The 22,985-nt window shown below is 36.6% G+C and overlaps 1 long non-coding RNA gene across 1 annotated transcript; it reads left to right on the forward strand.

The window, feature by feature from the left end:
* Nucleotides 1-9,944: 9,944 nt before the first annotated feature.
* LOC126294995 (uncharacterized) lies at nucleotides 9,945-21,804 on the forward strand. Its single transcript, XR_007552376.1, has 4 exons — nucleotides 9,945-10,092; nucleotides 10,169-10,228; nucleotides 11,115-11,286; nucleotides 21,074-21,804. It is a non-coding gene; the product is annotated as an uncharacterized LOC126294995 (long non-coding RNA).
* Nucleotides 21,805-22,985: the final 1,181 nt, after the last annotated feature.

Consider the following 22,985-nt stretch of genomic DNA (forward strand, 5'->3'; position numbering starts at 1 on the left):
AAAGCATTACATGTACCTTAAAGTAAAGTTCCCTATCTAAGTCCAGGATATTTAGATCATTACATTAACCACTGTGGTGTCGTGTTACCCTGTAAATTGCTGTTATTTGCCACACTGAATATCACTTGGTAGGTACAAATTGAAAACAAAGCAGACATGTAAACTACAATGTGCCTGACAATCTTAAATTCAGTTCTTTTCCTTTATAATTTAACAAATCTTTCACTTTGTTGACATAACAGCTGGCTTGTTTATACCATCCCTGTATATGTCTATGGGCCACCAAAGGAAATAAGGTAAGTTTCTTGCAAACCTGAACATTTAAAATTTGCATTTGATTTGAAAATACAATGAATACAAATCGGTGCCTCTAAACTATCAATCATTGCTTTTGGAGTTCTGGCTTTATCAATTATCTATTTATTTATTTATTTATTTAGTCATTCAAATCCTATATGTATAGAATATATACAAGGATATTGGACATGGTTAGGTATTTACAAGATAAAAATACAGTTTGTATTGCAATGCTAAGGACTAGATAGTCAGGTAATTTAGCACAGATTCTTAAATACAACAAACATCACAGGATATTGGACATGGTTTGGTATTTACAAGATAAAAATACAGTTTGTATTGCAATGCTAAGGACTAGATAGTCAGGTTAGTAATTTAGCACAGATTCTTAAATACAACAAACATCACAGGATATTGGACATGGTTAGGTATTTACAAGATAAAAATACAGTTTGTATTGCAATGCTAAGGACTAGATAGTCAGGTTATTTAGCACAGATTCTTAAATACAACAAACATCACAGGCAACATACAAAGTAGAATATTAGTAATGCATCTTTATTTTTGTTGTTTGGCTTTTATATATTCTGTCAGACTGTAAAAGCAATGATCAATCAAATATGCCTTTACTTCAGCCTTAAAACTACAGAGTTTACCTATTGATTTAATATGTTTAGGTAGATTATTGAAAATCTTTATCCCAGTATGTAGTGTGCCTTTTTGGCACAATGATGTTCTCACCTGTTTCACATGAAGGTCAGATTTTTGCCTTGTATTGTGTGCATGTATATCTTCATTTTTTAATAAGATATCTGCGTGTCTATCAATATATTGTTTGATGAAAACTGATGTTTTGTAGATAAAAATGCAGGGAAGAGGAAGAACTGACAGTTTTTTGAATATGGGTCTGCACGATTTCGTATTGTTTACCCCTTCAATAATTCTTAGTATTCTCTTTTGCATCCTGAAAAGTTTAATATTTGTTGTTGTATTACCCCAGAAGATTATGCCATATTTAATTACAGAATGCACATAGGAGTAGTATACATTTAATTGGCTGGCTTTGCTGCAACAAGTTTTTAAGATCCGTATCATGTAACAGGTTTTGCTTAGTTTTCTTTGCAAATATTCAATATGTATCTCCCATTTTGTGTTGTTCTGGAGCCAGAGTCCCAGAAATTTAGTGCTGTTAACACTTTCAAGAACTCTGTCCCTATGTTCTATTTCTATGTTTGGGTGGTGTCTTCCTTTTACATTATAGAAGTTCAGTGCTACTGTCTTTTCTTTGTTTATAATTAGCTTGTTGTATCTGAACCACTGTTCTACACTGTTCATTGTTTGTATAGAGGAGTCTTTTAGTTTTTCTTCTGTTTTAGCACTAATAAGGAAGCTTGTATCGTCTGCAAATTGGAGGGTAGTTTGGCAATACTTGTTGTACATAAGATCATTGACATAGAGGAGAAACAGGATGGGTCCTAATACTGATCCTTGAGGGACACCATATTTCACATTTTCATATCCTGAATAGAAGTAGCTGATTTCGTTATGATCAGTATATTGCACTTCAACCACCTGTTTGCTACCACATAGGTATGTCTTGAGCCACTCATTGGATATACCTCTAATTCCTAACTGGTCAAGCTTCTGCAGTAGGGCATTATGGTCAATGACGTCAAAAGCTTTAGATAAATCAAGACATATGCCTGTCAAAAACTCACTTGCATCCAGTTTAGCATAGATTTCATTAAGAAATTCAAATATTGCACTTTCAGTTGAATAGCCTTTCCTGAAGCCATGTTGTGAAGGAGATAGAATTTTATTTTTATTTAGGAAATCAATCTCTTATAAAAAACTTTTTCTAAAATTTTTGAAAATACAGGCAGTAGGGCTATTGGTCTATAATCTGAAACACATTCTGGATTTCCTTTTTTGAACAGTGGTTTCAGCTTTGCTGTTTTCAAGCATGAGACAAACACAATAAAAGTGAGTAGAAATGGATTACGAAAGCACACTTTTCATAGCACATACTTCTCTTCTCGGTTATTCGAAATGTATAAACAAAAAGGAATTACAGTACTGAGGTCAGAAGCGTCATATTTTTGTGTCGTGTTACTGAATCGAATACGCATTAAAGACCAGAAAAACGTTTGAAGTTGCGTTCCTTTGGCTGTGTTGTTCACTAAAACAGTGTAACATTTACTATATAAAACAAATATCACACAACAGAAATAACGAACAGGAAGCAATTGTAAACACTCGTCTGCTGATGTATTGGGGACTCGAAGATGGCGACAGACCCCGCCCACTGGCTTCAAAACAACGTACAGCGTAGGGTAGCATTCATTTCACGCTAGGTGAGGAGTACGTAGGTTCGCGTCATTATGACGTAAATAACAACGTTAAAGGTAAATGTAAATACAAGTGTGATGTATGCAATCGAAGTGACAGGAGTTGTGTGATATGCTTATACTAGTTGAATGAATGTCTGAACTAAGGAACCATAACGAAAGTATAAAAATCGTGTGTACAGAAACGTGTGTGTTTCATGAACATAACGAATGTCTGAAGGAAGGAACCATAATGTAAAAAAAAACTTTTTTTTAATCCGATAAATCGTGTGGACAGAAACGTGAAATAATTAGTTATTAAGCTGCAATCCAAAGAAACTGGAATTTTATTGTGTTTCATGAACACAATGAATATCTGAATGAAGGTTCAAATGGTTCAGATGGCTCTGAGCACTATGGGACTTAATATCTATGCTCATTAGTCCTGAATGAAGGAATCATAAACATAACAAAAGTTGTGCCTAGTCATTTTTTTTAATCCGATTAATCGTGCGTAAATCGTGTGGATAAAAACGTGAAATAGGGAGAAATTAAAGTGTTTCGTAGTTTTAGAAAAGCTAATGATTTGTACACACTTTATGTGGGCAGAAACGTTAAACTGAAAAATTATGGTGGTTCCGATGTTGGTGGAAATATTATACCATCTAGTTCCATTTCATTTTGCCTTCATGTTGTAAATCAACTAAGATAATTTTGCTCTCCAGAAATAAATGTTTGCTGCTGATCATAAGATACTGACCTTTTCAACATGCGTCATTATTTTTCTTTATAAGCTGTATATTGTGAAAAAACACCGACAAGTACGTCACATTTACCAGCATTTTATGCATCTGAAAGCAGTGAGTACTGTGCCATTTTAGCTACTTTTTGTATGAGTTTCATTCAGTATGGAAATAGCTACAGTAATCACGTCATACACCCACAAAACGTATGTCATGTCTATTGAGAGAATAAACACAGTATGTCACCATCACATATGAAACATCACATAGTACAAGAATCATTCACAAGTACTCTTTGGCCATAAACGTTCTTTAAAAGGAATTTAATCCTTTGTGTATTGATAAACAAAATGTGCAGTTACTCATAAATTTTCCTATTAGGTGTAGGGCTGACATTCATATGCTTCTAAGAAATTTCTTAATGCCTTGGAACATTATCACATTCGTCCATATTACAAACAATCTGAAGCTTTTTAATGGGAAAAGTGTAACTGAAGCTGAGAAGGTTCAAGGAAACTTTGGGTGTTGTGCCCATTATTTGGTTAAAGATGCAGTGGGTACCTGGTGGTTAAAGGTGACAGACATCTCAGTATGTGGATCTAGCAAGTGGATCTATCCTCTAGCTGATTCTCAACAACAGTGCTTTGATACTTTTGTTTTTGGCTTTCAGATACTGTGATAAAAATGGCATTTCAACAGAAACTTAACCTGGGGAAGTCTGTAATAAAATGATAATATATCTGCTTGCTCTGAGTGCTTGAGGAAACGCCATATACCTGTACATCGAACAAACTTCCGTTACAAGAGTTGTAAGTGGTGTAGAGCCAAATCTGCCATGATATAGGTATCACAAAGGCATTACACCGTGTGAATTGCTTTAAATTTTATTCTGGATTTTATACTTCAGGGAAACATAGCGAAAACAATGGAAAATTTAACAATGAGTAAAAAAAGTGTGAGTGGCACACTGATAAATGTTAATTCAGAGCCTCGCTTCCCAGAATGCTATCTCAATAAATTCTATCCTATGATACACCTTTTCAAGAGCACATATAGATCACCACTCATAAAACCTAACAATATTAGGCACTAGAATACAGGGAAACTTGTTTGGCAAAATCTGTTATGTCAAACATTAAAACTCTAACCTCAGCCAACTGGGAAATAAAAAAGTCATATGACACGAAAACAGCGCATCTGTTGCAGGAAATACGGAACTGACAAGACACCTAAATGAAATTTTCATACTTTCTGCGTTATGATTGGTGCTCTCGCACCTTATTTGTGTTTATTAGACAATATTTATACAGTAGACACCCAATATGATATAATATGTAGGCCTATACAATTACGAAACACAAACTGTTTTACTGTTTCGAAACAGCTTTTCGAAACATTACATCGTACTGTCTCATTTGTTTCGAAACGGTTGTGTGTTTCAGTTTGCACAATAGCAATGCATATCGAAGAGGCACACAACAGTCGATGTATACAGCATACACACAGCAGTCGATCGGACATCTCGTGAAACATCATGACGCGTGGCTACGTCAGTACGACGTAGGGCTCTCCTCACTCATACCCCCACCGGCGAAACATTGCACTTGACAGTTCGCTTTTTGTCTAGTTAGGTTGGCTATACTGTAATAGCGATGTTGCAACAGCGGCCTCTATACATACAGCAGACGATACAGTTTTCCGTCCCGTCTCGTAAATGCAAGCGATTGAGCAATTACAATGTATATAAAAACTCGTTTTTAGTTGTACTACAATGACAGGAAGTAAACAACCGTATAATAATGCATGTAAAAGCATATCAATGCGCACCCTTTCGATAACGGAGCAAAGAAATACAAAAACCAAGCATCTGACGACTGGTACTTTAAAATCAATAATGTACGTAGTTTACAAAATAAATAATAACCGAGATTGCAATAAATAACCAATATTAGAATTTTTTCACTCACCAATTTACAGCGATAATGGCGCAATTCCATCCAGCTCGCCATCGTCACTGTTGTCCGATTCATCGCTAAAACCGTCTTCATCGTCCTCATCGGCAAGACAAATCATTAATTGTTCATGGCCACTGATAATGCCTTCTATTGTCTGTGCTGCTCGTATAAGCTTCTCGACGTGCTCTACTTTTTTTCTCCGTGAGGCTGCATCCACAGTCACAAGAGCTTCACGCAACAGCTTTTCCACCTTTGTTATTGTAAAGGACTTGTTGTTGTTCCTTACATACATTTTTACGTCACTCCATACTAACTCAATGGGGTTGAAATGGCAGTGATATGGTGGCAGCCTTATTACAGTATGACCCTGCTCCTTGGCAATTTCGTCTACTACGTATGTAGGTGTCGTAGGCTTATTTTCTTTAACAAGAGAATATAACAGAACCTTTGTCATACCCATACCCGCTGCAATATTTCGAGCCTGTAACCACTGCACCATAATTTCTTTCCGATCATTTGTAGTTGGGGCTTTGTTCTGTATCACTGAATGATATGAAGCATTGTCCATTACAATTGTTGTAGGGACAGGAAATTGTTTTAAAAGGTTCCTGAACCACTCAACAAATCATGCGTGATCCATATCTTCATGGTAATCACCAGTCTTTTTTGATCTAAAAACTGAAAGTGTGTCAGGGACAAAACCACTGCAGGAGCCTGCATGGACCACAATTAATCTAGCTCCTCTTCCCGTCGGCTGATGGCCGCTACTGCTGGGTGTGTTATCCGTCCAACATTTACTGACAGCTTCCCCGGCATTAACCCACGTTTCGTCTAGCCAAATTATGGAATGAATGTCTCTGCCCACAATTTTGTGTAAGAAAATGCTACGAGCGGTAACAATACATGCCCTCTCTAACAGTACTTTGCGTCCGTCTAGCGTTTTGTAACGGAAACCCATATTTTTTAGCACAATTTTTAGTGATGTTTTACCACCCCTGAAGAGTTCACTTTCTTTTAAAGAGATTAATAACTTAGCTACAGTCGGATACTCTTTTCTGCTGTAGTAAGCATAAACATGCCTACGAACTGCATCAGTCTGGAAAGAATCTAAATCTGTGATAGGACTACGCCGCTATTTCTTCTTTCCCAGGGTTAATAAAAATGTATTATTTGATCCAGACAGCTCGGAATCATTACGGCTCACTTCAGTATCTTCCAAGTTTTGTAGTAATACTCCCTTACTTACTACCGTTCTTGCACTAATACCAAGAGTTTTCGACGTACGTTCCACCACTTTGTCGGCAGGAATTGATGGCTGTCCATGAATGCTTACGTAGTTTTTCTCCTGCTCGTAAAACTCACGAGTTATGCGTAGGAACTCCAGTGCCTGGCTGTTTAGCGGCACCCCTCGACGCAAAGGATTGTCACTAGGTGAAGGAAGTCTTTTCGGTGGCATTTTCCAAGTACGTAAACTCACAACGTAACAAAAGTCACAACGATATAGCACACAGTACAACGAAAACACGCGGTAAACAACACACAACTCACGTTGTATACACATTCACTAAACAAAGCCGGCAACGCGGAAACTTTGACGTCACAGCACGTGAGTAACAGCAGTGCTCACTGCGCTGTGATTGGCTGGCGCCCCACGCTGAACCCCTAGCGCCTATCGTTCTTCACATGTTACTCTGTTAAGCTGCCAACTTCATACGCAAACGTCAAGTGCAATGTTTCAGCGGCCCGGGTATAGCGTGAAATGAATGCTACCCAACAGCGTAAGTCTGTAGCGCCATCTTCCCTTATTCTACCTCCATGTAATTTACCCGCCACAGCGCTCTGTGGAAAACAATGAAGGGCGCCGATCTCCTACAAGGAGTGTACGCTCTACCATCTACCGGCAATGTGAAAGAATAGATTAGTGGTTAACTTAATTGCCGCCAGATGTCCACGTAATTTACCATGCTTTACTTCCGTTTCGTATATATTTGTCAATCAAACTCACAGGTATGACAGATTGTTACACAATTCAAACAAAAATACATCTTTGTATAACATACGACTTATGGGATGTTTAAAAGACATGGTTTCTTAATGAATTTAGAAAAGATACGGCTGTTCTCATATTGCAAACGACCAATAACTTTTTTAAGTGTTATGTTGACTCAGTTAAGGGTTGCAAAACAGAGGTACACAGCCGACGCTCTAAACCCGAGCGAATTGCTCGGGCGAGTCAAAACTGTGAAATTTTTGTAGGGGGGATGTAGTGGTACGTCCCTTCATCCGACAACTCTAAACGTAGTTCTTTGCTGTAAAACGTTAATGCAGTTTGTGGGTGAGCACAAAGTGGTGTAGTAGACGCGGGTCAGAGTCCTGAAAGTACGTAAGAGAATCGGTTCGTGATTTTTTATGTTACGGCCTTTGTATTATGTACCCGTAGTTGTTATCCCCTACGGCTGCGTTGAAAATTAGTTTAAATAAATAGTTACCGAATGATGTTTGTTGTAAAGCAGATTTCCGCGTTTTATTTTTGGACTATATATTTCTTGCATCTGTTAATCATGACAAAACGTTACGGTTTTCGTTCTCAACGATGTGCTCTTTAAAAGACATGATAGTTTACACACCACGGCCATCACAAAGCGTGGAGAGGAAAGAATACGAGGTGACCTAAATAACTGTCTGATTAGGCCCGTCCCCTCCCATCCCACCCGTCTAGCTTTACCAAAAACTTTTCCTGTTTCAATAATCTTTGCTGCCTACCTCTCATACATATTTCTTCATGTCGTACCTTTTGCTTCATTATACTATAATTAATTATTGTCAAATAGTGTTGCTACTGGTAAAACTACATTTGGTGCTTTGTACCACAATAAAACGTGGAATTATGAGTCTTCTGCAGTGAAAGTTTGGAGATAACACTTGTCAGGCAACTACACAGATTTTGTTGGTCTCCTGACATCGATATGTTTTGCCTTAGGGAAGATGACGTCTTGTTGTGAAAACAAATGGACTAAAATTGATTGGTTTGTCATTATTTTTATGTATGATATCCCTGACTTATTCAGTTGTCCTACCTGTTTGTATATGCATAAGTGAATTCTTGTGAGGCGCTGATCAGCCACCAGTTCTTAATATTATCGCTACCTTCATCATCAGAAATATCTTTCCAATAGCTGTTCTCCAACTTTCCACAAATTTTTCTGTGTGGTCGACACACACCCCTCGAGCTGCCCTACTTTCTTACCCTGTGCCATTCCTCTCCTAACAGTGAAGTAGTGTAGTGCCGATCATGCTCAAGTAGCAGTAGGGAGGCTCCGTTATGATTCTTGGTCCGGCCATCCAAATTTGTGTTTTGTGTGGCTCCCCAGATCTCACCAAACAGGTGATAAACCTTGTAGCATGTGATAGCCAGTAGGCACTACAAAATGTATAATTCACCCACATAAATCAGTTATGCACGACATAGTGTGTATTTAATTTTATTTAAATATGATAACAAACCAGGTGCAGATGTGGCTCCTTCAGAAGTCAACAGCCACTTCTTATCCTAAAAGTCTGATAAAATCGTGTCTCCTCTAATGACTATGGCCATCGACAGGACGTACAAAACTGCACTTACTTCTATTACAAACACAATTTTGTGTATCTGTGATGATATTGTTATAAATTTGGCAGAAGAATATGCTAGTACAAAGGTCTATCACTAAGGGCACCCTTACCCAGGAGCAAGGCACTACCCCCTTCCTCCTCCAACTCTCATCAAAAGGAAAAATAAAGTATAGTCAGGTGTTTTTCTTTCAAGAAAATGATTTAAAATGTGGCGTTTCTCAGAATTTTTAGAGGGATGGACCTGGAACTTTTTTTATGGCCTCTTAAAAGTCGCCATTTGAAAAGCTCACTTCAGTAGCTCTGCCATTTTCGTTGGCATACGAAAGTACATGGATAGAAAACTAACAGATGTATAGTACTACGGTCGTGCGGTAGCGTTCTCGCTTCCCACGTTCGGGTTCCCGGGTTCGATTCCCGGCGGGGTCATGGATTTTCTCTGCCTCGTGATGGCTGGGTGTTGTGTGATGTCCTTAGGTTAGTTAGGTTTAAGTAGTTCTTAGTTCTAGGGGACTGATGACAATAGATGTTAAGTCCCATAGTGCTCAGAGCCATTTGAAACATTTTGTATGCTAGTGCTCTTTCTCTAGGGTAATTCCAAGTATTTCATCAGTTCATTGAATACAGCACGACGCGTGCTTGGTAGAACACACACGTTATATAGTTCCAAGACCATGTGCTTAGTCTTTAACTGTCGGTGCTAAAAGTACCCCGCACACTGGAATTGCAGACAATGAAATTTGCATATTATGATAGGCATAGTCCTAAATTTTGCTGAAATACACTGACGCATTGCACCAGATACAGAGAACATCTGAGAATTTTTGCAGGCCATCTAATAGTAGAGAATCACCACTCAACAAAAATAGAAAATGATTTACAAGTTATTAAAAATAGCAATGCCCATACAGTGGAAGTTTCTGGATATAAATAAACATTTTGAAATTCGTGCGCCAGTGAACAAATAAACGCACGATGAAACAAATGAACAGCAAACAGTCGCACAAGGCACAAACATTCTAGATCACAACAGAAACATTATGTGCATTCGCTATGTGGACAACGTAAACGTCTGTCAAGCCGTCGGAGCATCTCTTATAAACAAAACAAGTCCCTTAACACACAGTTAATAACGGAAGTAGACTGGAAGAAGCAAAAATCGTAAGTAACAATATAAATAACGCGAGTTTCGATCTGTAATAGAAGGGAAAAGGAAGCCGTTTGTTTTGTGTTGCAGATGACAGGTCGCAAGAAAATGTGTTGTAGTTACAAATTTACCTCGCTAGCATCATGTAAGGTATGTATGGAACTGCGTAAAAAACTATTATCTAAACCTGTATTCTGTGCCTAATAGTATATTCCTCACAACAAAAACATTCAATGTGTCGCGTTTTGGGTAAGTGCCATTGTGTAATTGCCCGCATCAATAAACAGATGTAAATTTCATGCCTGATGATCACTCCTTCATGTGTACATACATAACTTTAAGCTGAAATCTATCCAAAGAGCAGAAAGTATGTGGAGGAGAAATAAATAAATAAAATAAATTTTTAAAACATCTGTTAATGAAGAACGTTAATGAAGACTTAAGTTGTAGGCAATGTAATGCAGTAAAATATCTCTGCTGCAAGATGTTTTGTCTGTTAACACATTTTCAACATCATACAGATTGCAGTAAACAACAGATGAGAATTTCAAACTCAGTTTCCTTAAAGGTTGTGAGCAGTGTAGAAGATTTTTTGAGTTTTACCATTAAACATATTGTATTTGTAAATATTACAATAGAAGGTGTGTCAGCTGTTTGTATTACGCAGCCAGTGATAGAGCAGGAGGCATATGATGTGGAGCCGCTGATAGAATAGCTATAATGAGGGCACGGTAAGTTGGCTGCCTAGTCACAAAATACTAATTGTTAAAGAGGCGGCACCATTCAGATCACTTTGTGTCAGCTGTTCTGTTTCAGACTGCTGCCACCCTCAGTAACCTCAAAACAGTGACTCTGTAACAACAGTAATTGAACCGAGACTGAAGTTCAATATGAGATACGATCATAAATGTTTACCAAGTGTTTTGAATGTCGTCATTCTCCCTTTCATTGTGTTGTATTAAAACATGTGTAATTTAATTTCATATTTCTTGCTAGAAGTAAGTACTACATTTAAAGATAATTGCATCTACAATAGGCACTCACAAATCTGTGCTACTTCTGCGTCAGAACTTATCCCGTAGCAGCTGACTGGAATGAGTTGCACATGCCCGTGAGTCGTCAAAAAACAAACAATAAAAGAGGCTCTCCCTCTGATGTCCTCCAACCCTACAGCCGCTGCACTGCTTACACCGCCCCCCTGCCCTGAGGTATGCTTTACTTCACTGATATCAGTTAAAATTATGCACTTCTTAACATATTACTGTCTCTGTAACTGTTTTAAGTGTGGCTGGGGACCATGCTCTGCGCGAATACTTGATTTGGACCTTATGCTCTCTGCAATAGTAATAGTAGTAGTGGTTTCACTACCAATGTGACACATTTTTGATACAAATAATCCACGAGACGCACCAGTGGATGAAGTCGCTGTGCAGATGTAAATCCCTTGAATCAGTCCACTTTATAGCATTCACTGTCATAATTACAAAAAATATATTTCTCAAAATTCACCAGTGCACTGGAAACAGCAAACAAAGCAATGGGTTCAATTTCGGCACTAGGCATATATTGTTTCTCATATTGCCACTTTTTGGCTATATTAAAGAATCATCCCATTGGCTATGCGAAACTGACGCGTCATCCTGTGAGCAGTAGATAAGCACTTCTGTGACTGTTGCTGGCCCCGATCCCCTGGTCTAGATTTTTAGCTCTATTTTTCTATAAGACTTTACTGTTTTCTGTGGCTATGGCAATGAGACACAGGACAGTGCACTTAAAAAAAATTGATAGATACCTCATCTGTAGCAATGAAAAATATATTTTTTTGTCACCCAACACTCTGATGCATTTTTTCTTATGAATTGCACCAGGGACTTCTTTGTTGCAGTGTTTGTTAGCCAAATACTGCAGAAAACTTTTTGTATTCAGTCTGGAAAGAAACTTGCTTATTAAAAACTTATGTAGCACGTTTCAGACTTTCTCGTGAAGTGTGCATAAGGAACAAAGTCAAACTGACTTTGTAAATGAGTAAACAACTTGAAAAACTGCATTGAAACAACATGTACAAAGAAACAAACAATTGCAATTTTACAAACCTGTTCAAAGTGAAATATTACTGCTGCATTTTTATAACATTTACATACAGACAGCTGTAAGCACTTTATACTACAGTCATTAATTATTTTAATATCAGCTTCTTATTTAATGACGAAACTTTCTTTATTAATACACTTTAGGAAACTTTAAGATGACAAATTATATGTAGTAAATCATTTACTGTTCAGAAAGCTAACCAAACTTCATACTCGACAAAGTTAAATAAGAACTGCAAAATATTTCACTGCCAGTATTGTCAGTTTAATAAAAACAGGATGCTGGGAATTAACTTAATTGGAAACAGCCCTGTCTAGGAATGTGACTAGGGATCATCACGGGTGAGCACACATGGTTAGAAATTCCACAGAAGTTATTATTCAATACAGAACACCTGGTCCGTTGGACGTACATATTTAGATAACAGTTCTGCTGAAGGTGGTGGCACTAGTAGCAAATTACAGTGACTATAAAATTGGCAATAATGCAACCATGGTGCATGATGTTAGCCACGTCCATTGGCATTGTTAATACCAATAGAGCCAATAATGGTATCGTGGGTGATAGGCCACTTTACATTCCATCCGAGGCTAATTAACATTTTCACAAGCTCTTCTTGCCCCAATTTACACAACCAAATTAATCACAATAGCTAACCAAGGTTGCTGGTTGTGATATTAGCCTCAGTGTCGACATACTGCATTGTTATGCTGACTGAAAAAATGGGGGGGGGGGGGGGGCTTGGAAGTATATAACTAACTACTGTAAATGATGTAGCTGACAGTTGCACAACTGCATTCACAGTTCTCTGTTCACAACTCCCCAATATTACACAGTTATATGGCCACTTCACTACTGGTAAATGTTGATAATCCTCATTAGTAAGTTGAAGGCAACATCAGCATACTACTACAGCAGCTTGCTGCTGAACATCTGTGAGCAGCAAAAACCTAACCACACAGTTATCTGTTCCTGCAGAATAATATGATATGTGTGACACTATTTTTCAAATAAATCAAACAGAGGTTGTTATTAATTGTTCTAGCACACAGCCTATTTGTGTTACACTTATTCCACTGTTAAGTTGATGCATTGTTGTTAATTTAAACAATACATATTTTCCGTCTGAAAAACAGCCGTCAACTGACAGTCTCGGGACCAAAAATCGGTCCTTCATACATCCTCACAAAGACAGGCACTGAAATTACACATTGTTTCATGTTTAAGTAACAGAAATTACAATTATAACATTACTGCTGTCATGTCGTAACAAACATTTAATTTCAACTTCTTGACACCATTTGTGATCTTAATTTGACAACAGTCAACTAACAATGCAATATGGGCGTCACATCAAACTAGCTGTACTTGAAAATGGTGATTAAGCCGTAATTGGCTGTTGTAAATATAGATTACTTATTATAAGCAGCTATTAGGTGTATCTACTCTAACAAAAACATTACTCACTCAATTAACTGAATACACTGAAAAAACTTCATTTTTAATGGTTCCTTCCATCACAAAGGTGAGACCAAATTATTTGTTTAAATGATGAAATTAAAAGATATAGCTATATGAACAATACTTTTGCAAACCTGGTAATTATTTTGGAATTAATTAAGAGCTGGCTTTGCTATATGCTTTTGAACAGAGCCAAATAAATACTTTAAGTTCTTATCCAAAGTTCTTTAAGTTCTTATCCAAATGTTTATAATTATTACAGAATTTATATTTTTTGATGAGTCAACAATAGAATCTGAGTCATGAAAAAGTTACTGATTTTACCCTATTACAAAAGATATTAACTAGGAATGGTCAAAATAAATTATGAAATTAATTACATAAGCAAAACTAAGCACAAAATTAGACCTGGTGTTATATTTCTTAAGAGTGAGAGACAACCTTTACTGTTTTATGAAAAGCCAGATTATACTCATGCATGTTAATGGTAATTAGGCAAAAATGAAAACACAATGAATTTAAAGAGAGAGATGGCAAAACAAGAAGTAAAAAGATCCCAACTTGCTTCATCACATAGCTGACCACTCAGTATCACAGTCAGAAGCCGAATTGTCACTTGCCACAAAAGAATGAAAAGCCTTGTTCACAAAATCCACCTTTTTCAGTCCTGCCAAACTATTTTGGTAGTGACAGGACTCTACTACAGGTTTTACACTAATTGTGGACTAGTAAAATACACATAGTTTTCACAAATTATTACATCCACAGGGCATTACATATAAAACCACAGGTACAGTTACAGTATAATTTCTTAAAACACAAAAAAAAAATTAACAGAATTATTACATGTTTACACCACCAAAGATCTTCAGTATTGAGATACATTAGTACAATCTCAGCAGAGAAATTTATGGGATCTACATAAATTTATGGATTACTGGTGTTGCAACCTGTGATTAAAATTTTGAGACACTTATTTATAAATCGTACTTGTAAAGATATGAGTTCCAGCATCTCCTTTTCAGGCCCTTGACCTTTTTTTCCAACGCTACTAAATTCTCTCTTATTATCTCTACTGTATGCTCTATGCAACTTTCTGAGCACTCAGAATCTATGTATTAAAACTCTTGCAAAGTACTCACAGTTTCACGTCTGTTATTTACTACTTGAGGAAAGGACCTATTTCCTAGAAGCTGAAGTTGCATGTTTTTTATAAATGAAACATTTAAAAATTGTATCTACAACAGAATGAGTAATCATTGGTGCTGGGTATTTTCAAAAAATACACACACTCACTCTTCCTTTCAGTTCCAAATTCTTGGCATGTAACTCTTCTAAAGAACTGAGGGGGAAACTTCTTCATAATCATTTTTAGTAAACAGACTATAGCGTAATGCTGCTGCTAGTTCATTTTCAAGACTCAGCTTATTCTGCCTTGGCCCTCGACATCTGCTGTCTTCGGGCGATAAGTAGTGAAACAGTCTTGGAATATCAATGGAACTTCATGTGACTTCAGATGTGGGTTTTCAAGGGGAGCACATAATAATTGTTCCGTGCTTTCATCCTAAATTTGTATTTCCCACAGAACATCAACCTTCTGAAAGTGGTCATGGCAGAACTGCAAATAAAATGAATGAGTAATGGGTATTTCACAACCAGGTATTTATACTCCATAAGATATTTATCAAAACCACTATATGTATGTGAAGATATTGCCCTGCTATAAAAACACAAGAAGCCTCTCTGCTCAGAGACAGATATCTACTTGTGAATATGAAACATGGGGAATGGACAGCTACTCCGTGCACCCATCATGACAAAAAATTTGACAGAATAACGAAAAACAGTGGAGAGAGGAAGAGGTTAACTTTTTTCATGGTAAATTAAAGGTATTGTAAAATGCCCAATATAAATTAATAATGGTGGTAATACATACGTTCATAGTTTGGTAATATGAATCTTAGAAATCTGGTGGAAGCTACATGTTCATAAATTCCCTAGAAAGAAAGAAAAACACACACACACACTAGTCATTTTGAGAAAGAACACAAAATAATTACTAAAAGTTGTTGATTTATGTAGCTATCAAAACCTTTGTGTTGGCTGCATAAATATGAACTATTTTAAATGATAGTGCTTTTTATAGAATATCCATGAGGCCCTTTTGCATCTCTGTGTTTCAACTATTAATTCACATTCTGTACATTATTTCATAGGCTACACAAAAATTGACAGCATTAAGAAAGCTGGATCTTTGCCACGTAAGTGCTGCATGTTAACAGTGACATATGCATTCAATTCGTTTAAATAATTTAATTAGGGATTCTAAGGCTCTCACATATGTATGAAAATCAGTCCCAGAAATTAAGACAATTTGTAGAAAGAACAGATACAAGCCACTTGTAATTTTTTTAAAGACATGTATGTTCACAGAATATTATTATTATTGTTATTTTGTGTCTGCTGATAAACTAAAAATCTTGAACATAAAAATAGTTCCTATCTTTCCATTTGCTGTAACCTACAAATCCATTTTGTCCCCTTTTGTGAAACTCCATCTGCATTTCTAAAGAAAAATCATTATTTGTGCATTATAAAATCACTCAGTGCTATACCCAAAATTACTTACATGAATTTTAAACATCCAGTTGCTATAGATAATGTATTGGAGATGTGCTATGTACAAAAGCTACATGGAACTTAGTTTTTATTTACTAGGTCGACCTATATGAACAGGCAGCTACTGAAAGTTTTTACAGCAGAAAACAGAACTGAATACTACTTCCAGTCCATTGGAAGCAACTTATATTCTGCATATATCACACTTCATTGAAAACGGATTTGTTTGCTAGCAATGTGTACTACAGAGGAAGTGTAATGCCATGTAAATGCAGTGTAAGATATCTGATGTTCTTGGATGTTCTTGAAGAAACTTCTGCTTGAGTCAGTTATCAGTTTTATACAAATTTCTCCTTCTTGCACTTATGGGGTAAAGAATAAACATCACGTAAAGAACCTAAGGTTTGTAGGGATCACCAAGTCATTAAAATTAAACTTTTGTCAGCAACTTAAAAAGAAAACATACTTTAACTTGCAGAAGGAATAAGGCTCTTCCTGTGAATTCATGATAACTATGTCTTTCTCATTGTTTCATCCTCTGGATATTTAAACACCGAAACTTTTGGGCCTCTATTGCAGTTGTCACTACAGTTCAGCACACAGCAGCTAAATGGCATTATGCCAATATAGTGAGTGATTATTCCAATCACCAACAAGCTAAATTATGACAGTAGCATGCACCATAGTGTTAACTAGCTTTTGTAGACTAGGGACGACACTGTGTCGTGATGTCACATCTAACATGTGGATCTTTCTTTCTTTACAAGGTGCTGCGTCTGTACATGTGGATGTAAGTCATTCAGTCTTCAGGGTAAAGCAGTTTATTTATCGATTGTCATATTTTTTATTTGTAGTTCACTGTTTTTACCCGAGTTTACATATTGTCATTTTGAGATAGTGGAGCTTTGGACATTATTAACACATCAGATAAGGTTTTTCAAATAGAAACTTGGCAGATCAAAACACTGTTTTATATACACTGTTCATTTATACATATACTCTTGTATATGTACTGCTTCTTTATGTTTATGAATCGTCAGTTGTGAAAACTTGCTAGTCATATTGTCTTTCAAATGTAACATTGCTGTGTATGTCAACACATATTTGAGATGTAAGTTTCACATTTGTATCACCACAAATGGACTTATTATCCAAATATGTAACACCTATGCTCTATTGATACAAATAAATTAATTTGTGTAATTATCATTTTGGAAATGATCAGTAAGCTCAATGTTAGGTGTTCATAGTGTACTCGTTTTGCCTGCTAGTATTTCCGTTATCATGGATTTATTTATCGATTGTCATATTCTTTATTTGTAGTTCACTGTTCTTACCCGAGTTTACATATTGTTATTTTGAGATAATCAGTGGAGCTGTGGACACTAGAAAATGGAGTGCCAAATGGACAAATCAGAACGTCTCCCACATATTATTCTGTTTGAGTTCAGTAGAGGGGTGACAGCAATGGAAACCAAGCACCCTGCCACTGAACATAGCGTGGCAAGAAAATGGTTTCTAATTTTAAGAAGGATAATTTTGATGTTAGTGAATGTTCATGTTTAGGAACTTTTCGAGGTTTGAAGGAGACAGTTAAAGGCATTGGTCAACAGTGATCCGTGTCGGTGTACTCGACAATTGAAAGATGTGATTAACTGTGACCACTCCACCATCATGCAACATTTGAATGTGATGGGGAAGGTTCTCCAGTTGTGTGTGTGTGGGGGGGGGGGGGGTCACGGCATGCTCTAAGCCAAAATCACAAAAATCAGCGGGTGGCCATATGTGAATCTCTGCTCGCTTGTCATCAATTGGCTCATGAACAACACCAACCATTCCTATCCTGCATCATTACTGGTGACAATAAATGGTGTCTTTCTGCTAACACAATGAAAAGAAAGCACTTGTTGATCCCAAACAAGGCAGCAACTCCCAGTACAAAGACCTGTTCCAACCCGCGAAAAAATATGTTATGCATCTGGTGGAACTGCAATTGTGAGATGTACTGTGAATTGGTTGTCCAAGATGTAACCATCACTGCTAACACTTTCTGTCAACAACTGAGACGTCTTGCAGGTGCAATCCACGAGCAGTGACCAGGGAGACTGCATGGAGTGATGCTATTCCCATGAAGTGATGCTATTCCACAGTAACGCCACCCAAATTTCGCTAGACTGGCAAAAAACACTACACAGGTGCTGGCTTAGGAAGACAATCCACACCCACTGTATTAACCTGATCTTGTGTTCTCAGATTTTCATGTTTCTCACTCTCTGTTTAATTGCCTACAAGAAACTTCCTTTCCAGATGAAAAGTGCTCTGAACGTGATTAGACAAGTACTTTGCCTCTCAAATGTGTGATTTCTACAGTCGTGGAACTGAAAAGTTACCGCTGTGTTGGCAGACTTTCGTCAATAGTGGAAGAGAATATATTATTGGTAGGTGAAGCCTCTGTTATGTGAATCTGTTGTGGTTATTAAACTCACAGAGGAATCCTATGAACTTATTCATCAATCCAGTGGATTCATTATGAAAGCTATTATAACAACGTGTCATCAATATTTAAGAAGAGAGTTTTGTGATGTCTTGTGACTTATCCACTAGGTTCCACAGATATGAAAATAAAGTAGCAATGCAAGCAGCCTCATTTAAGTTCAGCCTTTGGATTTGTTTACCTCACAAGAGGAATATAAGAAGTTCAAATGGCAGCAGGTAGACAGGAGACCTTGTGTGTGACCCCTGAGCTTGTCATTTGCTGTCTCCCTAGCCCTCCTCATGTTTCCATTATCTGTTCTCACCTGATAGCACCATATGGTGTCCAGGTAAGTAACAACACAGTATAGGAATCTGTGGAGAGAATCAACTCAGAGCTGTTAATACAGATAAAAAAAATCAAGAGATGTATGGTACTATACCAAGAAAGAATTTGTGGATGTTTTAAGTTATAATTGTTAAATTGTGTAAACTTTCAACAAATACATCCACATTACATTGTTATAATTGAAGAAGTATTAGTTTTAAAATAATTTACAGTAATTCTTCTTCCTTAATTAACCATCTTGTGTCTGTGTATGTGCTGATGGATATGTGTGTGTGTGTGCGCGAGTGTACACCTGTCCTTTTTTCCCCCTAAGGGAAGTCTTTCCGCTCCCGGGATTGGAATGACTCCTTACCCTCTCCCTTACACCCACATCCTTTCGTCTATCCCTCTTCTTCCCTCTTTCCTGAAGAAGCAACCATCAGTTGCGAAAGCTAGTAATTCTGTGTGTGTGTTAGTGTGTTTTGTTCATTGTGCCTGTTTGCCGGCACTTTCCTGCTTGGTAAGTCTTGGAATCTTTGTTTTTAATATATTTTTCCCATGTGGAAGTTTCTTTCTATTTTAAAGTAAAAAAGAGATCTATTTATTTTGGCCTAGTTCACTTCAAGTGTCATTATCTGGAAAGAACAAACTGGACATATTCTCGTACACAAGCTACTGCAAGAATTTTGCTCTCAAATGGTCCGTTTCAGTGAGCGGGAGTACCGTGATGTATCATGAGTTGTTGGTCTGACAGGCTGTCTCTTAAAAATGTGGCTCTAGAGACAGCTACGTCTTAACAAGAGGAATGCTGTTCATGTGCGTAATGAACTCACACTTGATGCCATACAACTTGTATGTTTACGTGTCAGTGTAACTTTCATTCACCACAAAATTTTCATTTTTCAAGAAGTCACTTACCCCTCTAAAGAGACAATTAATGCACACATTTGAAGTTTCACAAGTTAAGATTTATTTCATTTTTAAGATAATTTGCAGACATTGCCTGTAATGGAAACTTTTTAGTTGTGCATATCCTCCTCAGTTCTTGTGTAACATACATGCTACTTCCAAATCAATTTTTGCCCCTTGTTCAGGGTAAAACTTAAACCCAAGGTCTTCAATTGCAGTCTATACTGCACACTATATGCTTTGTCTTATCACATGTTTACCTTTCTGCATGTTCCCAATATTTAGCAGCATCTGCTTAAAAAAGGAAAAGAAAAAAGTGTTTAATGCAGTGTCAGCTTGTTCTCGAGAAATAAAAATAATTTCTGTTCATTTTTAGTAATTTTGGAGCAGGGTGCATTTAGAACATGGTGTAATATGCTAATATACCCTACACTGACATCTCAGTGTAAGCCATCTACACTGCTATGGATTTTTCAATTGGAACGAATAGAGATAAGGATTCAACGTCCCTTCGGGATTGAGTTCATCTGCAGTGAAGCATGAGTTCAGAACGTTTTGAGGACAGGAAAAGAAACTAGCCCTGCCCTTAAAAAGGAAGCATCCCCACATTTTTTTCGAGTGAGTTAAAGAAATGACAAAAAAATCGGAAACTGGATGGCAGACTGTCTTCCTCCATTTGGATTGGAGCTCCAATTTGAATTGGAGCTCCATTACTGTTCCATGAACAGTAGCTTTTCTTGCTGTAAATAAGCAATAATGTTGCGTAGTGCAAAATTCATAAATACAAATGTTCTCTGTGGTATAAAACGAGCAGAAGTGTTAATGGATGTGCAGGAAAGAATTATTGTAAAGAAGGTATTCGGTAAAAGTTACAAGCCTGCCATTGCATTTATTGTTGTTTGTGAACAATATATGTTGCTGCATAATAAGCATAATAATGCTTGTCAGACACTAGTCCATTATCTAATACTGGTTTACTGCATTTACCTCGCAAATTTGGTTTATGTAACAAAAATTGTGTAAAATAAGAGAGAGTATGGTAAATATTGTTTTAATGTAGACATCAGTCACTGCTGTAGATCATTCACTTACCACAACATTTATTTCTCTCTCAGATTGGCTCAGTCAACTCCCAACCAGATTGTCACCATCCAGCCTCACCTAGAAGTTGGGGTGCTCTACAAGTCAGTCTGTCACACCAACCAAGATTTTGTTGGAAGTGGGCTGCTGTCACACTCTAGTTGATATTTTTTATTAATGACTAAATGGCCATTGGAACCTTATAACATTCTATGGGTTAGTTTTTATTCATTGCAGCTGGCAATCTCTCGCAGCAGAAGTCCTAGATCTCAGCCCCAGGTAAAAAAAAAAAAAAAAGAAAAGAAAACTATAAAGTCTTTTTTTTAAATAATTAATCCTGTTTTTTGTTTCCACTGAACATTTATTGTAGTCTAAAATTAATTTAAAGCATCTTGACAAATCTGAAATGAGTTGTAACATACTTACAGTAGTGAAATAAATCAACATGCTACGTGCTTTCTCTCCGACATCACGCAAACTACTGACCCACTTTGCTGTAACTATTTATACTTTCTTAACAATTCCGAACAATCCTCGGCATTGTTTAGAAACATATTTTGATTTATTAGCAATTAAAACTTTCATACTAAAACAAATGATATATTTCAGTGATTACCTTGACTCTTCTGTGTATCAAACACACGAGTGAATTCTAATCTCTATATAAATGTAAGTGTGTATAAATGTTTAGGTATCAATTGTTTAACATACTTTTTATATTTACTAATTATAGAAGATTCGTATCATATAAAATGTTCCTACCAATTAACAGACTTATACACATTAGTGTAATTAAGATTATGTAATTATTTTCTTCATAACTTTTTCACCAGTACATATTTCAATACTCCTCTATGTCAGAAATTACTGTTTATGGTTAAAATTTACGTGTGTAAATACATTTCAATTAGACTGTTACGTTTCAACTTCTCCCTGATTTCAAAGATGGCATTGCTCGTTTGTTTTGTGTAGGGTAATTTCATTTCCCATTCTTTTATGAAATAGTATGGAACAGCCCAAGTAAGAAATATGTCATGACTTTCAGAGTGATACAACACAAATTAATTAATTATAAATAGTGAAAATACTATGTGTGTACATTAATGTAGCTTGTCAATCTGATCTTAAATGTATCCGAGAAAGCTTAAAAGAGAAAACTGTAGAAAATGTTTGTGCTTCAAACATTTTGGGTCTATGAGCTTGTCAGGAAGTTAAATAGGATACATACATACGTAACTTGTTGAAGAAACTACAGTGTGCTATGGTCCGAGGATATTAAATACTGCCATAAGCACAGAAACAATGGTGCATACACACTGCACACACTGCCGTACACTGCTTCACTACAAAATAATTTGGTGATGAAATGTTGCACAGAGCATGAGTACATTTAGAATGCAAAAAATGCACTGAAGTTATTTTGTGGGTATAAAAAATGGAATTTATGGAATCGTGTAAACCCAATTTTCTTAAGCTCGGTGACACAAATGTCCTAGGTTTGTTTATCATTTAAATGCATTTATTCATTAAGGACTACCTCATGGAAAGTGGCTAATGAATGCAGAATAAGTATGTCCACTATTGTGGCAGCAGTTGGCAGTCAAATGTGCATAAAATATTTTCCTAGTCGTCTTTGTACGAGAAAAAAAGTAATCCAGTGTGACATCATACACAATAACACAGAAGAATAAATAAATATTGCTTTAGAGTCAATAAAAGCAAACTAATGGCATTCCTAACAATCCTATGTTCTTATTTTGTAAAATAAATTAAAAATATGAACACCAGTAATTTTTCTTCACGTACATGCCAATCAACTCAACATTTAGTATAGATCTTTCTGTACACATTAACTAGTTTTTCTGTCATGTACAGGTAGAGCAACATAGCTATATAACAAAAAAAAACATATTGTGTATGTTCTACAGGATCAATTTATTTAGCTGA

This window comes from Schistocerca gregaria, chromosome 11 (assembly GCF_023897955.1).
Source record: "Schistocerca gregaria isolate iqSchGreg1 chromosome 11, iqSchGreg1.2, whole genome shotgun sequence".
NCBI lineage: Eukaryota > Metazoa > Arthropoda > Insecta > Orthoptera > Acrididae > Schistocerca > Schistocerca gregaria.